At 39.6% G+C, this 27,692-nt stretch overlaps 1 long non-coding RNA gene across 1 annotated transcript in view; it reads right to left on the bottom strand.

Annotated features, from left to right (window-relative positions):
* Positions 1 to 3,932: 3,932 nt before the first annotated feature.
* The window catches only part of LOC127371015 (uncharacterized), a 91,966-nt gene continuing 68,206 nt past the window's right edge, over positions 3,933 to 27,692 (bottom strand). Inside the window, exon 2 of the long non-coding RNA XR_007886341.1 lies at positions 3,933 to 4,120. This is a non-coding gene — a long non-coding RNA (uncharacterized LOC127371015). The remainder of the gene's footprint in view (positions 4,121 to 27,692) is intronic.

Raw genomic sequence — 27,692 nt, 5'->3', positions numbered from 1 at the left:
ACTTTTTTTTAGAGGTGGATTAATCCATATTTTCAAAAAATACTTGGCAGGTGAATGAAGGGGGGGGTTAATCATCTTTGTTACCCACATCCACTTATAGTAATCCTGACTCAAACCTTGCACATTAAACTACCAGATGAAGAAAAGAGAAGGGCACCTATGTGTAAGTATTTTGCAGCCTTGATTATTTCACACCCTGCTGATCAGTAAGGACCTACGACAGGAAACGTGACATAAACTGAACGCTCTTCCTGACTGCAGACTCATCTGGTCACCCAGCTGTTTTCTCTCATAATGCTTCAGTGGCTTTTGATGCTCACAAGCAATTTCCTACAGATGACTATCACATTACATCAAATTAAACTGCATTACCTCACACCCAACGAAGGGGTTTATTTACTCAACAGATGGCGGCCTTATCCTGGGGAAATATGAAACGTGCCTCTTTGGATCCTGCAGTTTTGCTCATTTTTAATCGTTTTATAGAGTCAGGTCGGGTTAACACACAGAATTTGAGTCTGAAGGTTAAGCGGTAGTAATTGTATGTTGTGGTTGTAGCAATGGAGCATTTAAGCTGATTTATTGAGAAGAAAATAGCTGTGATGCTATGTGATTAAAGTTATTTCCTGTCTGTGATGGACTGTGTCAGCATCACTGCTAAATCTAATAAATCATGAATATTTATTTTAACTTGGACAAAAGTGGTAGTGATTGTACGTCCTTGTTTTAATTCAGTTCAAGGAGAATCTGACCTGATGGCAGGTATTAAAGCTGAAGTGGGTAATTTCTTGTCATATTTGCTGAAACTTATCACTATATCCTGACAGTAGAACATGAGACAGATAATCTGTGAAAAAATCTGGTTCCTCTGGCTCCTCCTAGTGCTCCTAATGGCATTTGCAAGAATCCACTGGGCCTCAACAAAAACAACCAATCAGAGCTAAGGAAGATAGTTGATAGTTGAGTCTCATTTCCAGGACGCTTTCTCTACAGACGACAGCCAGAGGAACTTGATTTTTTCACAGATTATCTGTCTCATGTACTACTGTCAGGATATAGTGAAAGTTTCAGTGAATATGACAAAAGAATAACATTTTTTAAAAATTACCCACTGCACCTTTAATAATAATAATATAAGAAGGCTATTTCTTTCTTCTTGCTGATGGTCTTGTTTGTATATGTACAGTCCTGCTCACCATTATTGGCACCCCTTCATTTTTTGCGTAACCTCTACAATATCTTCAGAAATAAATAGAAATGTACCAAATTTATATCATCAGGATCTTTTAATTGGAGGTCCAAAGTAATTTAATAAAGAAAGTTGTTTTTTCAATTTACATATTGTAATTTCAAAGAAGAAACAGAAAAAAAACAGCATGTGCAGCAATAATGGCACCCCTCTTTAATATTTGGTTGCACACCTGTTGGCAGTGATGACAGCCTCCTAACGTTTCTTGTAGCCATCTATAAGCTTCTTGCACTTCTCAGCTGGTATTTTCTCCCACTCTTTCTTTGCAAATTGTTCAAGCTCTTGAATGTTTGCAGGTTTCTTTTCCCCAATGGCAGATTTCAGTTCATACCAAAGATTTTCAATCGGACTGAGATCAGGACTCATTGCTGGCCATTTTAAAACAGTCCATTTTTTCCTTTTCAACCATTCCTGCATGCTTTTGGATGTGTGCTTTGGGTCTTTGTCTTGCTGGAGGACCCATGATCTTCGACTCAAACCAAGTTTTCTTACACTGGGTAGGACATTTCGATCTAAAATCTCTTGATAATTCTCTGATTTCATGATTCCTGTTATAAGGTCAAGGCCTCCAGTACCAGATGCAGCAAAGTAGCCCCACAGCATTGTGGATCCTCCACCATGCTTAACTGTTGGTAGGGTGTTCTTTTCCTTGTAGGCTTCATTGCACCGTCTGTAAACAAACTGTTGGTGTGTATTGCCAAAAAGCTCTATTTTTGTTTCATCTGTCCACAGAACTTTTTCCCAGAAGGATTGTGGTTTGTCCAGGTACTCTTTGGCAAAGATTAGTTGTTCCTTTTTATGTCTTTTCCTCAGCAATGGTGTCTTCCTTGGCCTTCGCCCACAAAGCTCTGTTTGGTTTAGTGTGCGGCGTATGGTACTTGTTGAAACCCAGACTGTTCCAGGTTGGCCTTCAGGTCTTTGGATGTTTGACATGGTGTTTTGTCCACCATTCGCACCAACCTTCCAAGACTTCTCTCATCAATTTTTCTCTTCCCCCCACGTCCATGGAGGTTCTTGACAGTTCCATGCTTGGCAAACTTCTTAATAACATTATGCACTGTTGAAACAGGGATACCAAGGTCTTTGGAGATGGCCTTATACCCTTTGGAGGTCTTGTGTTTGCTAAGTATCGCACTTCTGATGTCCTCAGACAGCTAACAACAGGGGCTAACAGATGGCTTTTTAAAGCACGGAAGTCATCATTCAGTGGCTAATTCATGTCACATGGGCACAGACAATTTATCACAGGTGATTCTCATTTGTGATTTACCACAGGTGAGTCACAATGTGTTTCCATACTGATTTACAGCAAAGGGTGCCAATACCAGTGACACAGCAAGTTTTAAGTTTTTCTATTTTTCCTCCCATTGTTTATTGTTTTAAATTGTTGTTCATCATTTGCTCTTTTGTATCAAACACGAGTTCTCTATAGAACAGAAATGTTTCACTTGATTCATTTTTTTCAGAAGATATTCCACATTATGTACTTAAACTTCATGGGTGCCAATAATGGTGACAGTGCAGGACTGTAGGTCATATAGATACATTAGTATTAAAATGAGAGTTAAAACCTCCTTGTAGTACATTTAACTACAGCTAATACATCATCTTCATAGAATGAACCTAATGTGGGTTACCTAAGTGATCTGTTGCGTGAGAGAAACAAGGTTCAGCAATTCATCCGGAATGTGTTGCAGAACTTGAATCAAAACACATCTCTATGAGGAAGCATGATGTATGACTGTTTCCTGTTTTGCTCCTGTGAATGGGCTCTTTGTGCCATCCACTCTGCTGCAGTTGCACTGAGCATTTGTGTCTCTGAAGTATCCCGAGCTGAGACCTGGACTGTGTCTGAGAGGCCGCTGACAGTGAAACAGATAGAGACAGAGGTGGTCAGTGTTAAAGAGGGGAATGGAAATAATGACCTCTGTTTGGCAGAGATATCACCTTATCATTTGCCCTTTAGCTCTCTGACTCCATCATTAGTCACATCAGAGATGAGTGGAACAGTTGTGTGGGGCAGGAAGAGCAACAGTGGCCTTACATGATGGCCTTTACAAATGTTTTCATGAAGCTAAATTCACCATCTACAATTAACTAAAGAGTTGCAGCCAAGTTTTGCAAATCATTTTTTCCCTACACTTTTTAAAACTCTACGATGCTTTACTGAACACAAGGCAACACAACAAAAGTGGCAACACTAAAAAAGTAGGAAGTATTGTCAGAAAAACAGAAAAATTTACTTTGAAGATTATGTACATGAACTTAACTTGCCATTAGATGTCACACTAGAGCATCTCAGACCGAAACAATGGGTGCTACCGCAAACCAGACCAGGAACTGCTTTATTCAGTGTTTCTAGCAGTTTTAATCAGCAGGTCTGTTTGTTTTGGAGAGGAAGAGACCTCTGTGGATAACTGGGCTCCCAGTAGAAACCTCCTGAACTTGGGACACAGAAGCAATCCTAAGCTGGAGAAGCTGACTGCCATGACGGCAACAACTCCAATGATCATGTGCTACTTGTGAGAGTTGTGAGAGACCCCCTAACGAAATTACATATTGTACATTTAAATGAGCGTTTATTTTGTATTTAAAAATGTTGAAGTGCTTGCCCCTATTACCTCCTGGGGACTGCCAGGTGCCCTCAAGCAAGGCAACAAACCCCTACCTGCTCAGGGGTCAATTTCAATTCAATTCAATTTTATTTGTATAGCGCCAATTCATAACAGAAGTTATCTCAGGACACTTTTCAAATAGAGCAGGTCTAGACCGAACTCTTTAAAACATTAATTACAGAGACCCAACAGTACCACCATGAGCAAGCACTTGGCGACAAGGGCAAGGAAAAACTGCCTGTTAAAAGGCAGAAACCTAGGATAGATCCTTCGGCTCTAGGTGGGTGGTCGTCTGCCTCGACCAGTTGGGGTGAGAGAGAGAGAGAGAGAGAGAGAGAGAGAGGCAGAGAGAGAGAGAGAGCGAGAGACAGACAGACAGGTGCACAGTAACAACAGTATTGGCAATGGCAATCTAGCAGGACCATGGCAGGAGGCTCCACCAGGATCGACAAGAACCTGCGAGACGAGAAAGCACAAGAACTCCGGGGAAGAAGTGAAGTTAGTAACATGCATTAATGGAACATGAATGAGTGCAGAAAGAGAGAGGAAGAGAGGAGCTCAGTGCACCATGGGAAATCCCCCGATAGTCTAGGCCTATAGCAGTATAACTAAGGGATGGTTCAGGACTCACCTGATCCAGCCCTAACTATAAGCTTTATCAAAGAGGAATGTCTTAAGCCTACTCTTGAATGTGGTGAGGGTGTCTGCCTCCCGAACCACAACTGGAAGCTGGTTCCACAGGAGAGGAGCTTGGTAACTGAAGACTCTGGCTCCTGTTCTACTTTTAGAGACTATAGGAACCACAAGTAGCCCAGCATTCAGAGAATGTAGTGTTCTAGAGGGGTAATAGGGTACTATGAGCTCTTTAAGATATGAAGGGGCCTGACCATGAAGAGCTTTACAGGTGAGGGGGAGGATTTTAAATTCTATTCTACATTTTACAGGGAGCCAATGCAGAGAAGCTAGTACAGGAGAGATGTGATCTCTTTTTCTAGTTCCTGTCAGTACTCGTGCTGCAGCGTTCTGAATTAATTGGAGCGTTTTAATGGACTTATTGGGGCAACCTGATAATAAAGAGTTGCAGTAATCCAGCCTTGAAATAACAAATGCATGGATTAGTTTTTCTGCATCTGTCTGTGATAGTATGTGTCTAATTTTTCTAATATTACGTAAATGAAAGAAGGCAGTCCTAGAGGTCTGCTTTATGTGGGAGTTAAATGATAAATCCTGATCAAAGGGTCACCTGACTATGAGGCAGCCCCGTCACTTTCATATCTCTCCACAAACACTCCACGTCTGTGACGTCTTGTGTGTGCATGTGTGTATTTCTGGCGTGGTGGTGTGTAAAAAATATTGACATTTTTTAATTTCCCCAGGGGAATTAAAGTAATTCATCTTCCTCTCTGTACATCAGTACATTGGAACTGGTGACATCATGTAATTCCCAGCTAGAGCTCTGAAGAAGTTCAAATTAGAATCTTTACATATTACATTATATGATTTTATCTGCCCGCTGCCAACATCAGCTGACCCAGACTGGAACTGCCCACTTCCAACCTGTTCCCATCAGTCGTCACGCCCAAATCAGATTCTTATGGCAAGGTACTGCTTTAGTTTTCATTTTCATTCAGTCATTTTCTAAAAATGTGTCTCTGATAAAACCCTTACTTTATGGAATGTAATATTATATCACAGGAGTACGCCATTAAACCATTCATGCTCCTCAAAGGATGAACCTTTTTGATTTTAATGCATGGTGTTTTCTTTTTATGCCACTCTCCTACAAATAATTACAATTTTACCCCCAGTAAATACAATAAACAGTGACAACTTTTCAGTATGAAGTTGTAAGTCCTTATTTTACTGTGTTTGTGTGTGCGTGTGTGGGTGTGTGTGCCTGAATAAGGTTAGGGAGTGCTGGCCACCGGGTGCAGCTCCTGCGTCAACAAATGACTCTAAAGCTATTCTCAGCACCATGTCCTCATTAAAACATTCCCCAAAGTGCCCCTCCATAAAACGCCCTTGGCTTCATGTTTAGGTGTCTAATTAGGGTCCCTGCCTCAGCCTTGGTCCTGGCTTGTGTGTCAATTTAATGAGGCAATTAGGGATATTAGTGATATTGTATCTGGACTATCAGGAGATTTGGGGGGGAACTGGGAAGTGTAGTGCGGGCCGCAGGGGCAGTGGGAGGACAGGGGTATAGAGTTGCAGACATGTTTGTGCAGGCTCCAGGAATGACCAGCTGTAAAAAGGAAAAATAAATAATGTTAATTATAAATGTTTAAGAGGGAAACGCCATTGAATCTAGGTTCCATGCTACTTTTTATGATTGCAGAAATAGTTTGATGCTCATTCACTCTCTTACAGAGCTCTGGTTTGTTTTTTTATTGTTATTACTTATTTATTTATGCAACACCTGCCTATGGGGAGCAATGAGAGTGATGAGACTGAACCATACAGTAAATGTGCTGTTAAACCAACCCAATGAGCTTACAAGGCTAAAAAGCCCAATAGAGGGGCAGAGTTGGATAATGAACTCAGCGATTGCAGTATTACAAGTGACCGCTTCCACAGATGGTTTCCTTCAGTGTAATCCAACATATTGATTAATGCAAATATAAGTTTTTCTAAAGTTTCAGGGTGTAGGATTTAGTGGCATGTAGCCTATGGTGTAACCACACATTCTTTACTGAAAAAGTACCAATCTGTCCTAGCAATAACACAGTGGAAAATATGTTAAATATGTCCTTTTTGAGCGTTGTCTCTTGTTATTTCCTATTTATTTAAATCTTATTTCTGTTTGTTATGTTTTGTAAAACATTATGTGTGTGACATCCCCGACTTGGTTGCACCCAGTACCCTAGTTCAGTGTTGCCACCTTTGTGACGTTTCAGACTCTCATAACAACTTTATTTCTAAAAGGCCACTAGTGACTATGTAATTCTTTTTTGCTACTACACTAATTATACATTTTTCATGTATAATTCTAACTGGTAAGTGTGTTTAACGTCAGTAAACAGTAAGCAAACCAGAACAAAGTGAAGTGAAGGGGCAGCCACTATTTTTGGGGTTTCCTTAAATGTGTATTCAGATGGCAATATAGTCCTCAAAACTACATTCTAAATGTGCAAATTTTCATAAATATCACAGAATTGGGAAATGCACTTTAAAAAAGTCTGTTGGAGGGCCCTCATATGGACCCTCATAATGTCTATACCATGGATACACCCTTGCATATTGCTGTGTAGTTACAGATTGCAACTTACTTCCTTCATCCTCCCCTTCCAAGCACGAAGGAGAAACTACGGTGGCCACAAATTTTGTGAAAAATTTGAACAGCTCTATGTAGAGCCAAGCAGACTCCATGGAGGATTGCCCCGCGATGTCTGTAGATAAGAACATCTTATTCTAAGGTAAAAAAAACATAATGATTCTTATTTTCATGTGATTATACACTAATGAAAACATACCTATGAATATTATATTCAATTTCTGACAATAGATCCTCCTCAGTGTTACACACTGGACCTTTAATATATCGCTCTTGAAAGAAATGTGTTGATTTCCTTTCAGGTAGTAAAGTCGTATTATAAAGTGACAGGAAATGAGCAAAACTCTCTCAAAACACTGATCACTGTAAATTGTCCCCCTATGTACGCCTGTGAGTTTGCTTGAGGTGAAACAGGGCACAGGTCTGTGTCAGTGATTGAAGTACAGCATGTGTCAGTGGAACTCTATGTGTGTAGGTTTTTGTGTGTGATCCGAGCGCTGCGCTGCAAATTGCATCTGTTCCTAATTACAGAGTGCTAATGAAAGCCTGTACTCCTGGTGGGCCTACTGAGGACCGCCTTGGCACCTCGCCTAATGCCACTCAGAGGAGGGAAGAGAGTGACGACACGCATAGAGTCATGAACAAAATTAAATAACATACAGTACACGCTGATGAAGACGGAGAGGTGATGGGCAGCAGCTGATGGAAGGTTAGCTGCTGCATGCTGCAGTCCTCTGATTGTCATTGCACAGCTTGTCTTTATCATCCCAGGCGGCTGGCAGGCCTCCATTATAACTCCAAAATAGATTAGTCTTCAGAGTGCAGCATACGTATTTCAGACTGTCTTCATATTTTCCAACAGCAAACCACCAAGAATATTATTGTGAAGCACTACAAGTGTGGAGTTATTTAACAGGGTTTGAGACCAACTGACAACTCTTGATTCTATTTAAAGGTCCAATGTGTAACATTGAGGAGGATCTAGTGGCAGAAATAGAATATAATATATAATATAGGTATGTTTTCATTAGTGTATAATAAAAATAAGAATCGCTGTGTTTTTTTTTTACCTTAGAATGACCCATTTCTATCTACAAAGCAAGTGGGTGCTCTTCTGGCAGAGTCCGCCATGTTGAACTACCATGTTTCTACAGTAGCCCAGAATGGACAACCAAACACTGACTGTAGATAGGGCCTTTCGTGTATTTGTACATGTCATGGCTGCCATAGTTTCTCCTACACATATTATGGGCCACAAAAGTTCACCAATAGATGCCAACAAATCCTACACATTGGTCCTTTAAAACCTGTTTCTAGGGAGATTAATTGGTGACAGAGGTGTTGTGTCTAACATTGAAAGGTAAAGGCAGCAGCAGCCACCATGAGCTAATGTAGCTAATGTTTATGTCGTCAAGGTTTTTAAATGTGGCATGAACAACAATATGATAAATCTTGCGGCACTCTTGGCCCATCCTGAGGGACCTACTTTGGGAGCCTTTAGTCTACAGCCATTACGGCCATTGTTCAGACGGGCCTGCCCCCACTGCTAAAAAAAATCCTAGAGGAAACACTGAGGTCATTCAGGTGTCTTGGTGTAGGCCTGATTACATATTTTCAAGGTCAAATTTTATACAGTATCTGTACGATCTGACTTCACCATTCACCATTCCCTTATGATGTTTTTTAGTCCACTGAAATGTAATATAAAAACATAACTTTTAGTTAAGCTTTTTTGAATTGGAACTACTATTGGCATAAGTTGGATATTTCAACCATTTATCCATTACCTCATTTCAACTGTTTATACATTTATTTAGCTAATTCAACCATTTATCAATTTTTTTTAACAATTTCTTCTCTTTATCCATTACATTTAGCTAACCATTTATCCATACTTTTAGCTAATAATTTCAACCATTGATCCATTACCTTTTAACGACTTTCAACTCTGTTACATTTTGATTTAGCTAACCATGTATCCATTATGTTTAGCTATTTACTTTGACTTTTCTGCTGGCTCACTTTCTTTTTTTTAATTAAATCATAATTTCTATATTTTTTTAATTAGCTGAGCTACTCTTTCCAGAAGCCATCACTGTTGTAGCCATTGCATTACAGTTCTTTTAGTTTTTTGTCCCATTAACATAGCAAGGAGAAACCATTATTTAATAACCATGTTCAAAGATCGATTTAATCTGCAGATTGATTCAGAATCATAGAAGAATTATGATTACTGCATCCCACATCCGTCAGGCATATCACCGTGTGTGCGCAATGTGTACGGTGCTGTTTGTGCTTGTCTATGTAAACTTGCTGCTAAAAGGAAATCATATAAGCATTTTAATTTGTACAGTTTTGTTTACCCACAAATTAAATAAAAGAAATGCAGTATGGTGAAAAGATTTGCAGCACATCTTTGATTCAGGGGTCCAAGATTTCCGCTTTTCTCAAAATAATGACTCCTCCTCTATTCATCTTCTGCCTCCTTTGCTTTTCCTTCCTGTTATTACAGAATTATGAGAAGTATCTAGAAGGTTTGCTGTGTGAGGTGGGGTGTAAAACTCAAGCAGGGACCCTCAATGTTGCTAATTCATTTACAGATTTAATTAGATGGATGGAGCCCTTGCCGTTATTAAAACAGAGAGGGAGAGAATGTTGCCAGCACTACAGGACTTTTTAATTACAACTCCACATCCCCGCTTGCTGACGTCTGGGGAACCAGTTAATTAAAATCCTCATTATTTTACTTTTAATTAGTTCCCCCCTCTTTTGTTTCCTTGCGCCATATGGCAATGTTCCGTGGTCAAATCAACTTAATTGAGCTAATTAAGTTGATCAGTTTAATTATTCAAAGTATTCTGATTGGATGAAATTACTACCCCATCCCCCTCCTTCACACAAAAAATCCCCACTTCTGACTCCCATTTTCACAGCATATCCATGTCATATCATAGTAACTGATAGCTGGGGTGGCTCAAATCTTTTATAAAAGGATCAGCAATATCTGTGTTCCTTCCACCGTGAAAAAAGGGCAAGAGCTGACTTTAAAGCTCATGGAATCCAGCACCTACCATTATCCTTTGACCTTCGGGGGGGTGGGAAAGAAGGCAACATTAAGTAGGTCTGAGAGCCAATGAGAAGAGTGTACAGTTCTCAGAAGTGAGATGCATCACTCCTTTTTTCCCCCCAGAGACCTTTATTTAAGTTTTAGCTAAATATTGCATAAATTTGGATCCTACGCTGCTACGCAAGTGGAAAACTACATGTTATGGTTTCTGGTTCAAAAGACTGGCTGAGCTGAAAATCTCATTCATAAGGATTCAGTTAAGTCATTTTAAGACAGAAAAAATGCTTCAGTGACATGTTATAGGAGCTATCACTTTTTGGCAAATAAAACTGCATTTCATGGGTCGTATTGGCCTTTTAAAGGTATTTCAACAGACAAAAGTCAGTGTGTGAGCAACAGTCTTTAAAATATTCTTCACACAAATTCATTAAGTCATTTTGGGGCAGAAAAAAACTTTCAGTGACAAGATAGGAGCTGTCATCATGTTTGGCAAGTGGAAAACTGCATGTTATGGGTTGTATTGGTCCTTTAAAAATATTTCAACTGGTACAAAAGAAAAGGGTGAGCTATAATCTTTGAAATAACACTTTATTTGGATTGTCCACCTACAGATAGTTTATTTAGAGTATTATTAACATTTCAACAGATATGTGACAATTCTTCAACGTACCTTTATCAAGATGGGGTTTAAAAAACACATTTCAACCCTTAACCGCAGAAAACAGTCGATCTCAACTAATAAACTGTTGAAATGTTAGGCGGACTATCCATATTAAGTGTTACCAAAGTTTCTGTTGGAAAAAAAAAGTTAAAAACACATCAAAAAAACCTTTGCCTTTATACTTCTGTGGGAGCAAAGGAAATGACAATTCACTTCTGGGACCCTAGAGATGCTTGCATATTGGCAGATACGTGGGGTGTTGGGACATGACGTCTGCAGGCTCTGTTTGCTTCAAAATCCATTTCAAAGGCTCCATTTAGGTTGAGAATTGTGGCTGTTTTTTTCTTGCAGTATCCCTCGATGAGTTGCACAAGTTGCTTTAGCTTGTCAGTCAGGCGTACTTACTTATGTTGTACAGCTTATAGGTATCAGATGACGAGATGAGTCATATTTACCAGGTGTGAATACTGGTGGCTATCAGTCAGTGGTTAACGCATTATATGACGTGGACCAATGAGAAAGCCACTGCAGGATGGAAATGTTGTAAGCCTGACATAACATGCAGTTAACATGATGAACCTTCAACATTATTTGCTGTTGGTTCATGTGTGACATGTCTGTCTGAATGGACCACTTTGTTGGACATTTGGGGGCTAACTAATGGAACTTTTCAATTCATTTCAATCCAGTTTTATTTGTATAGCGCCAATTCATAACAGAAGTTATCTCAGGACACTTTTCGAGCAGGTCTAGACCGAACTCCTTATAACTATAGCACTCTACTGTGCGGAGGATCAATTAAGACAACAACCTCTGTCATAGTCCTATTTGTTTACACCAGTGAATCATTTGTTGTTGCCAGTTATTGTTATAAGGTTATTTTATTTGTGCACATCACAGATTGACTCATAAGCACCACTTGCATCAATAAACTGACTGCAAACAACTGCAGACTATTGCAAGAGGCTGTAAAGGCAGGAATGACTGGAATGAAGGTATCATCACAATATTTACATCATCAAGGGTAGCAGCCAGCTCACAGCTGCCATCTGAAAATACTAATAGAGCATTAAAGCATGTACCAGCTGCTTTATAGTCTTCTCTTTCCCCGAAGGCTGACTAAAAGTACACCAAACCAACAAATACTGCACATGACCCATGTAACAACAATGACCCCACGGGTGTAACATTGACTGTTCATTTGGACTGCCAAACATGAATGTAACTATTTAATGAAGTATATCGAGGCAGAGCGGAACTGTGACGGTTCCACTGTAACCCTGTAAATCAACAAAATTGTTATATTTATATTTATGTTACTGTACGGATTAAATAAAGGAGATACAAGGTGTTAAGTGAGCTTTATATGTGTTAAGGCATATTTTGGGCCAAGGCCTTAACTGGCGAAGCAGCTGGACGTGAGATTACAAGATCACGCAAGAATTTATTCCTTCAATCAATCCATCCCTTGAGGAAATACTGGCAGCTATAGGGGTGGACACTAGGTGTGACGCAGCGAGAAGATACTGTTCGTTTAACATCAATGGCGGCTGCTAAACAGGTTAGCGTAGATGCTGCTAGCATCAGTTCACAGTCACGTTATATGGTCTGTCTGTGATAGACAGCGATAGACAGATGGTTCATCCAATCACCTGCCGAGTCATTTTTGAAAGAGCCTGCCTTTTTCCAAACAGTTTCCAACGACGACTTCCAAAATGGTTCTATGTAACAAACCATCAACAGTCAGGTTTCCCCTGTGTCCAGTCTTTGTGCTAAGCTAGGCTTACCATAACATCATGTCATGTGTTACTATGACAACCAGCAGCTGTAAGTATTCATGTTGTTAGCTGTGGCATAACTGCGTATTAAACATAGTTTTTAATATGGTGAGTTTGAGCTTCTTTGCTTTTGTTTTGATGTTTGAGATTGTAACATAAAGTAGCTGATCTTAAAATGACAACGCTAGCATGTTGATGTTTAGCCGGTACAGTGTTTACCATGGTCACTACCTTAGTGTTGTGTGTTAGCATGTTAATGTTTGCTAATTAGCACTAAACAAAAGTAATAAAAGTACAGCTGAGGCTGATGGGAATTGTTGTTGAAGTATTCAATAAATTGAAATTCTGATATTTTACTCGAAACCAAATTCCAAGGCAATCCATCCAAGAGACCTTAATTACAGCAGCCATTTTCACATGAAATAGTAGGGTAATGCAGGTGTTACCAATGATACTAACTAAGGTCTCTGTTCAGGTCAAATAGAGTCAGAATGCGACTGGTGTACACTGGAAAGTCTCTGCTACACTAAATGGAACAGAACCTTAATTACCATAATTTATAACACCTGTGTTTACTCTATTTCATGCCAAAATGGCTGTGAAAAAGGTCTATTGTTTTTGAGACATTGCAGTCTGGGCCAAGGTAGTGGAGCAACTGATCAGCCAACAGACCGGCATCACCATCCTTGGTGCCATGCTGCTAACTAAAAATAAAATGTAGCTTCTATGTATCAGAAATCTCTCACAGGTGAGCTGCGTTCACCAACAGAACTGCTGCTGACTGCCTGTTTGCTGTATTCATTACATCATTATGTACTCACAATATGTATAAAGACCTCAGGAGGACAGCAGTTTTCACTGACGCAGGAAGCGGCACATCTGGCACCGACACTCTCACCACTCTCTCTTAATGCTCAGTCACATAGTCTGTCTACTGCCTTCAGCACAGTGTTAAAGCAGCAGGCACATGATGTCGCATGTGCAGCAGGTGTTAAGAATAAAGTGGCCACTGAATGACTATATGGAATATAAACATATAAAAACTGCACGTTAAAACTCCTTCAGATGAAGTGGATCAGTGGTCTTCCACATTCTCATATTGTGGACCCTCAGGTCACAGCAGGCCAAAACTGGGGACCCCTCCACATGAGGCTGAGGCTGGCTCCAGAAGTGAGTCAATCTCCATAAAGGCCCCATATTAAAATGTGCAACTGTGCAGCTTTAGAAAAAGTAGAAATAAACATGTTCACAGTACAGACTTAAGACCCCCACGACAGCGACGGCCATAACCGACTACACTGAGCTTCACAACGGCTCTTCAGAAACCTATGGGTGACATTACGGACACTATGTCTATTTTTAACAATACAGTCTATGGAACAGACCTAAGATCGTTAAGTTCATCGTTAGTGAGAAGTTGTTAGCTGCTACTAGTTATCGGAAAAGTGTCAGTTTTTTGTTTAAGTTGATACAAACTGCTGTGACATATTGCTGTTTGAATGTAACAGTGCTTTACATATAGTAAAGCTTAATGCTTCAGTTGTTGTTATGTGTTGCAACTAGTTATGCAGTGTACAGTGGGAAGAAAGTGTTGCATTAGCTTAGTGAGCTGATAGGCAATGATAAGAAAAAAAAATTGCAACAATAGAGCTTGAAGATCTGGTCAAGTTTGGGTCTTAAAGACAAAGGTATGGGCCAGATTTGGGCTCATCTTTAAGCCCATATCATAGTCACACTAAACCTAACCACCCTTACCCTAACCAAGATGTTTTTTGTGCCTAAACCTAAACAAACCACGGTGGTATATCAGAAAATGGTTGTTGAATCTTGTTGTTATTGTTGTTATTATGTTACAAATACTATGAAATAAAGACTAAACTTAGGCGGACCATCTAAATAAAGTGTTAGAAGTACATGTCAAGTCATTGGTGTCAGTTGTCAGAAAAAGTTGAGATGCTATGAGGAAAAAAAATGAAATGTTGGGGGAAAATGACATAATGTTAGGAAAAAGCCAGAGAAAAGTCTTAATATTTTTAAAAATGGAGTCAACATTTTGAGAGGTTTATTCCAGGAGAGAGCAGTCTGTCAGTTTACATGTGCATGACTGGTTATAGTTTCATCATATGCTTCAGTCGAATTAGACATTTATGCTTAAAACATAACTTTTACTTATGAAATTACAACCTTATCTCATAGCAGTATTGTTGTTTTCTCATAAGGTTGTGACTTAAGCTTTAAATATTTAGACTTTTTGCTCCTACTATTAAGAGAAAAACTGATTTTTCTTCCACTAGAAGTGTCGCTAACACCCAGTTGTACTTAGCCTGTTGAGTTTGCCAGTGGTCAACATCGATTAAGTCAGACTCATGATAAATGTTTACGCCACAGGTCTCGACACCAATTTCTCAATGTTCTCCTTTATCCAATGTTCAGAAGAATTGTTTTCATCTATTTTGAATTAATTTCATGTAAAGCTAACCTATAAGCACAGGCAAACCTTCACTGATGGTGTTCTTCCACCACATCAGCTCCTCTTCTTGAACTGGTTCCGTTCAAGATTCTTGGAACCTTGGCGCTATCTAGCGAACCAGCCCGTGTTTCCACCAGTTTTGAACCATTGTAATCAGATGCGCCATGAAGAGAGGGTGGTGTACAAAAAACAACAATGCTTGGTTCCAGATGGGAACCAAATTTTGGGTTCTGAGCCAATTTATACTTTGGTTGAAGTGCTCCAAATGGTTCAAAGAACTGGTCGTACCAGAATGGGAGTCGGTTCCCAGTTGGTGGACTGAGAGAGAACAACTAAAGCCGGAGGTGCTAAAACCAAATAAGTTAATGTAACTAAAAAAAACTGTGGAAACTGATTACAAAACTTTAAGTAAAACTAACTGAATTGTGTAAGGTAAAGAACCATTCTTGATCAAGTAGCTTTAGTAATTTTATGTGTCACTGAATTTTTATTTCTACTGTGAAAACAAAATACCTAGTAAAAAGTACTTAATCAGGAATGTTTCTTGAAATTTCAAAACCAAGTTAATGTCACACAAAGTTGTAGTTAATGAAACTGCAAAGTGATTCAGGATTTCTACCTTGAGCAGCTGTAGTTTGCACATTAATTTAGACATGGATTCCTTATGTTTGTTGTAAAACCAAAACAAGCTGAAAAAAGCTGAGGGGAACTGCAGAGTTAGTGATAACTCAGTATAAGTGACCCCTTTCACATGACAAATAGTTACTGGACCCATTGTTAATGACGGATTAGTGCAGCTTTAAACATGAATTGCTCCACTGCAGCAGTGTTATGATGATTATATCATCATTAGCATTATCAGCCTCAAAGAGCAGTCTCTGTTCAACAACTCAGTTCAATTCAATATGCTTTATTGGCATTATTGAGTGTAACAGTACCTAAACCTTTTAAGGTTTTATCTGTTTCTTTTAAAATATGTTTAGTTAAATTACCTTATTTATTACATTCAGACACTATTCCTAACTACTGATGATCATTACTTTCAGGTGATTTCCTTCTCTAGTAATGGAATAATACAGGCAGCTTTCAGTTTGTTGACTTCACACAGTTGTGACAAAGGCAGTTTGACATGCTCAGTGCTGATAGGAAATCAATTATTTACTGCATGTCTGTGATCATGACAAGCATAAGACAAATTCATTAACGCATGCAAATTACTTTAATTGCAATTATCTCCATATCTTGATAAGCAAAGGGGGGGGTCTCCTAATCTCCCTCCATGGTGCAAGTTCCATGCCACACTCGAACCAATCAAGCCTCATCTGCATACCATTAATTAGCCCAACGAATTCAAGAACCAATTAGCAAGACAAGCTAAGATACACGACGAGGAGAATAAAAGTTTCAGAGGGTATGACTTACAGTTGGCCTCATGTGTACATACATATACAACAACAGGCACAATGGATGTTTCAGGCGAATGTCAATATCTGTGAGCAGGTCATTAAAGAATTATAGCAGAATTATAATTACCATCTTTATCTCAGTTACACTAAGATACAGCATCATTACTATGATTTAATGATTGAACAAAAGAGTACTCTAAGTATCAGGACATGAACCAAGACATACACTCATGAGTTCTTGGTAATGGTATTGTACTGTAACAACATATTATATGTTATACATATTATAAAGTAAGGCTGTCTTTCTTTCCCATTATTGGCAACAGCCTCAGTAAGATCTTAACTTCATGGACACATCTCATCTTCTGTGCTTCTATTGTGAAAATACACCCAGAGGTAGAAAAGACAGACATATAGAATCTGCCATATTTACTTGGGGAAATGCCCAAATGTGAAATTACTGCTGCAAAATGTATCAGCTCCTTTAATGACCTGCTGACAACCAGTGGAACCTGAGAAACACAACTCTCTATTGATTACTTTTAATTGTTAATTAATTTTTTTTTTCTTTTTCATTTTCAAATTGTTGTTATTGATATGAATAATGTTGCATATAGCAGTCAACTTGGTTTGTAAATCCGTAAATAACTGAATGATTATATTGTGCTATTATAACCTGGTTATATATATATAACACACTCAACTTCTTATACACTTCCTCTGACATACACACACCCAAGAACACTGTAAAACCACATAAGTTAAAAAATTTGATGTAATCAGTTTTCAACATTTTTTTGTTATATGGACTTATTTGGTTTGAACACACACACACACACACACACACACACACACACACACACACACACAAAAGCACACCAGTCATAACACACACAACTAAGTTTTATGATATTTTATTGATTCTATGAATTATAACTTTTGTTTTTCTTTTTACTCTATAATTTCTCTGTGCTTTGGCAATATCGTCTTTGTTATACTCAATAGTGCCAGTAAAGCGTATTAAATTGCAATTGAGTTGTTGAACAGAGACTGCTCTTTGAGGCTGATAACTGCTGCAGTTGAGCAATTCATGTTTAAAGCTGCACTAATCAGTCATTAACAATGGGTCCAGTAACTATTTGTCATGTGAAAGGGGTCACTTATACTGAGTTATCACTAACTCTGCAGTTCCCCTCAGCTTTTTTCAGCTTGTTTTGGCTTTACACGTCTGTACAACAAAGAATTCATGTACAAATTCATGTGCATAAGTTTGCACGTGAATTTGGACATGAATTCTTTTGTCTACTACACCTAGAGGTGGAAACCCTGAATCACTTTGCACTTTCATTACCTCTGAATGAGCCATTTTCATCTATATAGCCGGAGTCCGCCATGTTGAACCACTGTATTTCTACATTAGCCCAGAACGGACAAACTAAACACTGGATGTAGACGGGGTCTTTCACGATTTTCACAAGTTTTGAGGCCACACTTCACAGCCTGTTCTCATTCCCAGGTTGTCAAATTATTTGAAGAACTTCTTGTTGGAACTGAAACGCACAGGTAATCTGTACGACAGAGTAATTGAACTCTTCTTGAGGAAAGAAAGGAGGATGGATTTGTGTACAAATAATTTAGGATTTTTGGTGAGTAAAATGCTGCTAAATTAGGTTATTATTGATGCTTTTTTATGTGTGTCGCAGCTGTAGCTGCAGTAAAAGGAGACTTGTGCACCCCGGGTTTGTTTCTTAAGTAAAGGCATTTATTCTGTCTAGACGCGTTATGTATCTAAGATGCAACAGCTCTTTATACTGCATTTCTGCAAAATAAGATGGTTTTTATAGCCATAAAATAGTTATTGAGGGGTGGATTGATTCAGACGGAGTACTAATGAAGGCCTAGGTGTGAATTGCACGGCCCGCCACTGGTCAAATAGAGGCGTGAGTGTTGTTCAGCTGTTTGCAACAGAGTTATCCAAGTTTATTTGTTTGTGGGGCTTTCACAGTCTTTTAAAGGACCAGTGTGTAAGATTTTGTGGCATCTAATCGGGGACGCAGACTGCGACCATTTTAATAAAGCTCAGTCTTTTAAGTGTGCAGGAGAAACTCGTGAAAAAATATGAAAGGCCCTATTTAGAGCCAGTGTTTGGTTAGTCCATTCTGGGCTATTGTAGAAACATGGCAGTTCAACATGGCTGAGTCTGTGGAAGAGGACCCGTCATTCTGAGGTAACAAAAACACAACAATTCTTATTATCAGGGGATTACACACTGATGAAAACATACCTATGAATATTATATGAGCCTCCTAAATGTTACACAGTGCACCTTTAATGAGGAAGTTTCAGCTGTGCTACAGGCTCTAATGCACAACCAATGGACAGATCGAACAGCTGTATGAGGCGCAGAAGAGAAATATCACCATGCTAACATGCTGACTATGAAGGTGTTGATGTGTTATGTTTGGCCGTTGTTTACCATGGTCTTCATCTTAGTTTAGCATGTTAGCATGCTGACATTTGGTTAACATGCAAATTGGCACTAAACACAAAGTACAGCTGAGCCTGATGGGAATGCTGTCACTTCTAAAAACGCTATCCATCAGTGAATACAGTATACATTTGTGCATATCTTACTCCATTAATTGCAACTCACGTCCAACAGCACCTATTTGCGTATATATTGTGAATGTCCGAATGTGATGAGTTTTGGAGACGTGTGTCTGCAGTTTTGAGGAATTTTCTTTCTTTCTTTGGTGGTTGTAACCTTTTTGAAGATCAACGTCTTAATTAGAATTCATTTAAGTTGCATTTGTTTTATATTATTTCATTTAGTATGACTAAAAAGATGCTTTTATTTTGAAGTCTCAGTAAGTCTCGTTCGGCTGCTCTCGCGTGTCTGACATCAGCATCAGCACAAGCAATTAAGCAGTGATGAAGGACTTTAGCGCTGTTTCATCCTCGTCACAAAAGACTATATTTTGAAGATAACTGAAGATTTGAAGACAACTCCCTTTTTCGTAGCGTGCAGCCGACGAGGTATTTTATTTATCTGTGGTTTACTTTGTAAATGTTATTCCACATGCTGTGCATGTTATTGTTTATGTTAAGCTAACATTGTTTATATTTTGTCGACGTTATTTAGTTTTCACGGTGGATTTGGAGAAAGAGAGACAAGCTTCAAATAAACCCGTAGAAAGAAAGCCACTTGTGTCTTTCCGACAGAAACACCATGATATGCCACAGAAAGTAAGAAGAAGACACATCTAATTTTAAAGACCAACATTTTTCAAGACAAAGCCATAAAAGAGCTTGGACACTAAAGTCAAGAGTGGTCTAAGAAGAGGGCTTTTGTAAAGGTTTGCTTAAAGATTTGACTGTGAAACTATTTACTGTGGTGGATGGTGTAGTGTGTTTTTGTTTGCTCAAGGAAGTTAATTGAAAATTGTCATTTACAGACATGTTAAAGGTGTCAAAGTTAAAGGGTACCTTTCTCATTGAACTTTATAGAGTGCAACCTCAGTGTGTTTTTGAAAGTAATAAGTGAAGGCTATTTGCCATTTGATATCGTAGTGTTCCAAAGTTTTTTATTTATTGCATCTACTTTAAAGGTACAATATTCAAAGTTGAATCAAGCTGTTTTTCTAAGTGCAATCGAAATACTGATATTGGAGATAATTTGCTTTGTTTAAACCTTGAAGTATTTACATTCAAGTGACATTTATATTTGAGTAAGTGTTGACGTAGTGGTTTCATTTACTATTTACATTTGCTGTTTACAAAAACTGAGTTTAAAGCAGCGATTTGAAAATGTCAAAACCAAGTAAGCCTACAATTCAGACAAGTGAAGGTATTAGGGATAGTGCAGATTCCCAAGACCACCCTGAAGAAGGCCAGCAAGAGAAAGCGCAGCAACCGACACAAAGTCAAAGACCCAGAACTCTTTCAGAGAAGGGTAAAGAAATGCAAGTTGATAAAATTAAAGCACTTCAACAAAAGTTTGACTACATTTACGACAAATGGAGAACGCAAGTCAAATCTTCTAAGCAGCAATTATCACAATCATCAGAGCATTTATCTGAGGATCTCCTTAATGATATTGTTGGTGATGTCACAGGTCTTTCTGCAGATGTCCAGCGCATTTATGATGAACTACGTAAAGTCTCAACTCCAGACCAGGATACCCGTCGAAGAGTGGATGTGTGTGTAGAGATTTCAAAGTTCATGGTACACAGAGCCTCAAGCCGACTGGATGGAAACATTCCAGAAAGAGAAGAGGAAGACTGGCCAGAAGCAGGTTCTCTCTTCAACTCAAGCACCGGTAAATCAGGTTCTGTCATTTCTATCTTGAAAGGAGCCTCAGAGCGTTCAAGCAGGTCTTCCGTGAAACGACAAGAAGCTGCTGCTGATGCTGACGCAAGCCAAGCTGTTCTGAAAGTCCTGCAAGAACAAGAAAGAGAACAATTGGAGATACAGCGCCTAGAAGCAGAAGCTAAAAGGGAGATAGCTGATCAAGAGGCAGCAGCAGTAAAGCGTCGTTTAGAACAAGAAGCAGAAGAAGTGAAACGAAGAATACAAAAAGAGGAAGAGGAAGCTAAATTCAAGGCTCAAATGGAAGAAGAGTATGCAGCTCTACAAAAGACTCTGGAGGAAAAACGCAGAAAAATACAGCATTTGGAGGCAGTAAAAGGTCTCAGTGCAGCACAAGCGAGAATGCAGGTGTATGATCAGACCATAGGAGAAGAGCGAAAAGATGTGCTAGAGCATGAGATGGTAGCAGATAACCAAGTCACTGCTCCTACAAGTCCTCTGGCCCTGTCTCCCACTCCACAAGCTGTGATAACCACCTCAGATGAAAGTACAGCAGAGCTTGTTAAGGTGCTTGCAGGTACTTTAAATGGCAATAGAATTCCTGTTCCTGAACCTTCAGTATTCTGTGGGGATCCACTGCAATACAACAACTGGAAAATCTCTTTTGAAACACTGATTGATCAGAAGAACATTCAAGACAAGGAAAAGATACACTACCTTCGTAGGTATGTAAGTGGACAAGCAAAGAAACCCCTTGATGGCTATTTCCTGCTTTGAACTGAATCTGCCTATGTTGCGCATGGGATATTCTGGAGGAGAGATACGGAAACCCGTTCACCATTGCAAAATCGTATAGAGACAAGCTCCAAGCATGGCCTAAGATGGGGTCTAAAGACAGTTTTGAGCTCAGAGAGTTTGTTGATTTTCTTCGTAGTTGCGAGGCTGCCATGGTCCACATCAAGGCGTTAGAGATTTTGAATGACTGTAATGAAAACAGAAAAATTCTGTCAAAGTTACCAGATTGGCTAACAGCAAGATGGAACTGGAAGGTTATTGACGTACAAGAAGAGAGTAACCAGTTCCCCTCTTTCAGCCAATTTGTCAAGTTTCTGACAAGAGAAGCAAAAATTGCTTGCAACCCAGTCACATCGTTGCAGTCACTGAAGCAAGGTGAGCCTGACAAACCTAAGGGGTACAGAAATCAAAGCTTTGGAGCAAAGACACTGACTACAAGTTCAAATGAAAAGACTGTCATAACATGCATCTTCTGGAAGAAGATTGGACACACGTTGCACAAATGTAGGAAGTTCATGGAGAAGGCAGTTTCAGACCAAATCAGATTTGTTCAAAATGAAAGACTATGCTTTGGTTGTCTCCAGTCTGATCATCACTCAAAGAGCTGCAACAGTAGAAGTGTTTGCGACATATGTAACAAGCGGCATCCTACCTGTCTCCACGAGGAGCGAGCCAAAGGAGAACAAAGACCACCACAAGCAAAGCAAAGTCCAAGTCAAGAAAAGCCAAGTACAAATCAAGAAAGGCATGAAGAAAGACCTCAATCAACACAACACAAAGAAACAACTATGACCGCTACTTCAAACACAGTAATACTTGATGAAGCAAACACCCAGACAGCTGCAATCATTCCTGTTTGGCTTTCATCCAGAACTCAACCAGCACAAGAAGTTCTTGTATATGCTTTGTTGGATTCTCAAAGCGACACAACAGTCATTCTAAGTGATGTAGCTGAAGCTTTGGAGGCAAAGAAAGAGCAAGTCAGGCTCAAGCTCTCTACTATGACTACAAGAACTACAATAGTAAGCTCTCAAAGAGTAAACGGCCTACAAGTCAGAGGGTTTTACACTGATAAGAAGATCTCCTTACCACCAGTCTACACACGCAAGTTTATTCCAGCCAACAGAAGTCATATACCAACAGGTGAAACTGCAAAAGCTTGGTCCCATCTAGAGCAGCTCCAAGAAGTTACTGCACCTCTGCAAGATTGTGAAGTTGGTCTGCTCATTGGGTACAACTGCTCACAAGCCCTACTTCCAAGGGAAGTTGTGTCTGGCCAAGAAAATCAGCCTTATGCACAGCGTACAGACCTTGGATGGAGTATTGTTGGCTATGGAAATCCCTGTCTAGATTATGGTGACGCCTTTGGAATCAGTCATCGCATAGTAGTGAGACAAGTGACACCAGGAGTTGAGCCTTCTGTCAATTTCAAGACTGAAGTACACTATGTGAGTCGAACCAAAGTGAAGGAAATCACTCCCTCAGACATCATAAGAGTTCTCGAGTCAGACTTCTCAGAAAAGGCTGGAGGAGATGATCCTATGTCTCAAGAGGATTTCAAGTTTTTATCGACATTGAGAGAAAACATCACACAAAAGGACAATGGTCATTATGAAATGCCATTACCATTCAAAGAGGGAAGACCAAACCTACCTGACAACAAGACATGTGTAATACATCGCCTGAACTGTCTTGAGAGGAGACTAAAGAAAGATCAAAACTACTACAAAGACTAGGTAAGCTTTATGGATGACATCATTTCACATGGTTATGCAGAGAAAGTTCCTGAGGAGGAAATTGACAATAATCCAGCTTGGTACATTCCACATCATGGAGTCTATCATAGGCCTGTCACGATAACAAATTTTGCTGGACGATAAATTGTCCCAGAAATTAATGTGATATACGATAATATTGTCGTTCCGAGACCATTTTCATCTAATATAATGATAATGGCATAATAATGCAGGTACACCTTTTCAAAGATCAATAAACTTTTATTTCTAAACAATATGTAATACTGGAACTGGAAGACATTTTAAATATCCACAAGAAATGAACAAAACAACCAAAAACAATAAATAAAATGGACTCTAAGTGTCTGTTAACAAAAAATTGAATAAAAACCAAACACAAACGAAAACAATAAATAAAATGGACTCTCAGTCTCTGTTAACAAAAACCCACCTTGCCAATCATCATCGCATTTGCAACAGTGTCATCATCACCACCCCTGCTCTCTCCCGGCAGCTGATGTGTGGCTGTCAGAAAGCCTGACACCGCTGCGCTTCATTCAACCACATTGTAGTAACACAAGTAACACGCCACTTTACATTCTCAGTAATGGTAACGGCGTTGCAACGATGGGAAAAGTAATTAATTAGATTACTCCGTTACTGAAAAAATAACGCCGTTAGTAACACCGTTATACTTAAACGCCGTTACTCCCAACACTGCTCAACAGGCCATATGCAAAAAGCATATCTCATGAGAGAGAGAGAGAGAGAGAGAGAAATGCGACATTCTCGCTCAGGTTTAGTGGTTCACCTCGGTCATTAGGTTTAAATCCGAAGTGCTCCCACACTGCAGCTGTAGCGTTTGGCTTTGAAACCAAATCCATCTTTTCCTCCAACTCTCAACTAGCGTTTTCTCTTGCTATACTCCTCACGCGGCTCTTTTGCTGTACTCTGTGGTAGGCTACGCCAGGAGTCCTGCCTCCCCATATAGAGACCATGCGGCTGACAAGTGACTGACACGAGGGATCACTCCTCGTTACACTAAGGAACCAAGAGGGGTCACCCAGTGTTCATCCAGTCTCTTTGGTAGAGAGAGAGACGAGGAAAACAAACAAGCATGCAAATGGAAACGCGGCCGAAAAATTATCGAGCTCATTTTATTTATTGTGCGATTAATTGATTTATCACATATCGCAACAGGCCTAGTCTATCATCCACGAAAACCAGGAAAAATGCGTGTAGTATTTGACTGTTCTGCCAAGTTTCAAGAAACATCCCTCAATGACCATCTACTCACCGGTCCTGATTTGACGAATACATTGGTGGGAGTCCTATGCTGCTTCCGAAAGGGTTCCGTTGCAGTCATGTGCGATGTTGAAAGAATGTTCCACCAATTTCATGTGAAAAAGGAGGATCAAGATTACTTAAGATTCCCATGGTGGGAGAATGGCAACTTGGAAACCACACCATCAATCTACAGGATGAAGGTCTACTTATTTGGAGCGGCCTCATCTCCTGGCTGCGCCAACTTTGGCTTAAAACATCTGGCTGCACAAGGGCAAGGTCAATTCGGTGAAGATGCCATACTTCAGTCAAAGAAATTTCTATGTAGATGATGGTCTGGCAAGCATTCAAACTGAGGAGGAAGCCATTCAACTTGTCAAAGAATCAAGAGAACTTTGCTGCACTGGCAAGTTAAGACTTCACAAGTTTGTTTCTAACAGTGAAAATGTGATGGCAACCATCCCAGAAGAAGAACGTGTCACAGTCAAAGATCTGGACATGGCCTTGAGTTCACCGCATATGGAGAGAGCTCTTGGAGTAGAGTGGTGCATCACATCGGACTCGTTTAAATTCAGAGTTCATGTAAAACCCTATCCGCTGACAAGAAGAGGCGTACTCTCTACTGTAGCTTCTGTGTATGATCCCCTGGGGTTCATTGCACCCTTTGTCCTTTTGGGGAAACAAATACTCCAAGAAATGTGTAGAGAGAAGGTCGGCTGGGGTGAAGAACTTCCAGAAAAGACCTTAGGTAGGTCTTTGATCCAGGACTCCCATTTAGGTGTGGCTGAAATGCAAATCAAAAGATGCTTCTTACCTTCAAGTTTTGGCAAAGTTAAAGGGTATGAGCTTCACCATTTTGCAGATGCAAGTGTTTCTGGCTACGGTGAATGTACTTACCTGCGAACCGTTGATGAGTCTGATGAAGTCCATTGCTGCCTGGTAATGGGAAACTCAAGAGTTTCACCAACCAAAGTCACAACTATACCGAGGCTTGAACTGTCTGCTGCAGTTGTTGCAGTTCGAACCAGGGACATGCACTGGAATACCAAGATCTCAAAGACTTCTTCCGGACAGACTTGAAAGTCGTTCTCGGCTACATAAACAATGACGCCAGAAGGTTTCAGGTGTTCATATCCAACCGCATTCAGAGGATCAAGTCAAGTATAAAGCCTGAACAATGAGTTTTTGTTGACTCTGAGGACAATCCGGCAGATCATGCCTCTCGAGGTTTGACTGCAGAGCAACTTAAGTCCTCAAACTGGTTCACAGGACCAAAGTTTCTGTGGCAAAAGGAACCACTGATGCATTTATAAATGTGTTAAGAGCGTTCATTGCCATAAGAGGACATGTTCGTCAACTAAGATGTGACCAAGGAACCAATTTCGTTGGTGCAAGGAAAGAGTTTACAGAACTCATGAAAGGAATGAACCAAGAAAGAGTGAAGGTTCTAGGATGTGAATTTCTTATGAACCCTCCAGCAGCAAGTCACATGGGCGGTGTCTTGGAGAGGCAGATAAGAACTATAAGGAGTGTTCTTACTGCTATTCTTGACAAGTCAGCACAAAGGCTCAATACCACCTCTCTAAGAACATTCCTATATGAGGTTATGGCTATCGTTAATAGCAGACCACTCACTGCTTAACATTTGAATGACCCATCCGGACCTGAACCTTTAACTCTGAACCATATCCTTACCATGAAGTCCACGATAATTCTACCACCACCTGGACAATTCGTCAGAGAAGATCTTTATCTTCAAAAAAGATGGCGACGAGTTCAATATTTGGCTAATGAGTTGTGGACCAGATGGAGAAAGGAATATCTGTTGAACTTACAACCACGACAAAAGTGGCACAAGAACAGAAGAAACTTGAAAGTCAACGACATTGTACTTCTACAAGATGATCTGGCACCACGCAATCAATGGAAGCTGGCCAGAATCACAAGAGTCTACCCAGGGTCAGATAATAGGGTGAGAAAACTAAAGTTGCTAGTTAGTGACACCACATTTGATAAAAAGGGGAAACCCACAACTGGAACAGTGTTCCTTGAAAGACCTATACAGAAGGTTGTTACTCTGCTTGAGGCAGAGTAAGATGTTGTGAAACTCCATGTTGAATGGTTAATAACAGGAAATGTTTCATTGAGATGCTTGCAACAACCATTGTGTTTAGAAAATCCCACATTGAGATTTGTGTGATTTGGTGGGAGTGTAACCTTTTTGAAGATCAACGTCTTAATTAGAATTCATTTAAGTTGCATTTGTTTTATATTATTTCATTTAGTATGACTAAAAAGATGCTTTTATTTTGAAGTCTCAGTATGTCTCGTTCGGCTGCTCTCGCGTGTCTGACTGACAGCATCAGCACAAGCAATTAAGCAGTGATGAAGGACTTTTGCGCTGTGTCATCCTCGTCACAAAAGACTATATTTTGAAGATAACTGAAGATTTGAAGACAATTCCCTTTTTCGTAGCGTGCAGCCAACGAGGTATTTTATTTATCTGTGTTTTACTTTGTAAATGTTATTCCACATGCTGTGCATGTTATTGTTTATGTTAAGCTAACTTTGTTTATATTTTGTTGACGTTATTTAGTTTTCACGGTGGATTTGGAGAAAGAGAGACAAGCTTCAAATAAACCCGTGGAAAGAAAGCCACTTGTGTCTGCCTGTGCTTCGAGGGAGTTATAGTGGTCTTCACATACTTAATTTCAGTTTTAGACCATTTTCTAACATACTTTTTATCTGTGTGCATCCAAGAAGTGCTGTATGACCTGAGTAAGTTCTGTTAGTGATTTCTCTTTCAGTGACATTACTGATATTGTCGATCTCTTGGGGGTAATTGTTTTTATCTGCTTATGAATCTTTAATTTAGATATAAAAAGATATGGAATGTCATTAGTTCTGCTGGTATTTTATCATAAACCAAAGTATTGCACAGCAGGGCGGTAGCCATGGAGTCTACAACACCAATTACAGCTAGCACAAAACTTTTTTTCATGGCAAATTTTCTTAAACGTGATGCATTTTAACAAGGAAATTGAATGTGAAA

This window comes from Dicentrarchus labrax, unplaced genomic scaffold, assembly GCF_905237075.1.
Source record: "Dicentrarchus labrax unplaced genomic scaffold, dlabrax2021, whole genome shotgun sequence".
NCBI lineage: Eukaryota > Metazoa > Chordata > Actinopteri > Moronidae > Dicentrarchus > Dicentrarchus labrax.
This window is presented reverse-complemented; position numbering and strand designations above follow the sequence as displayed.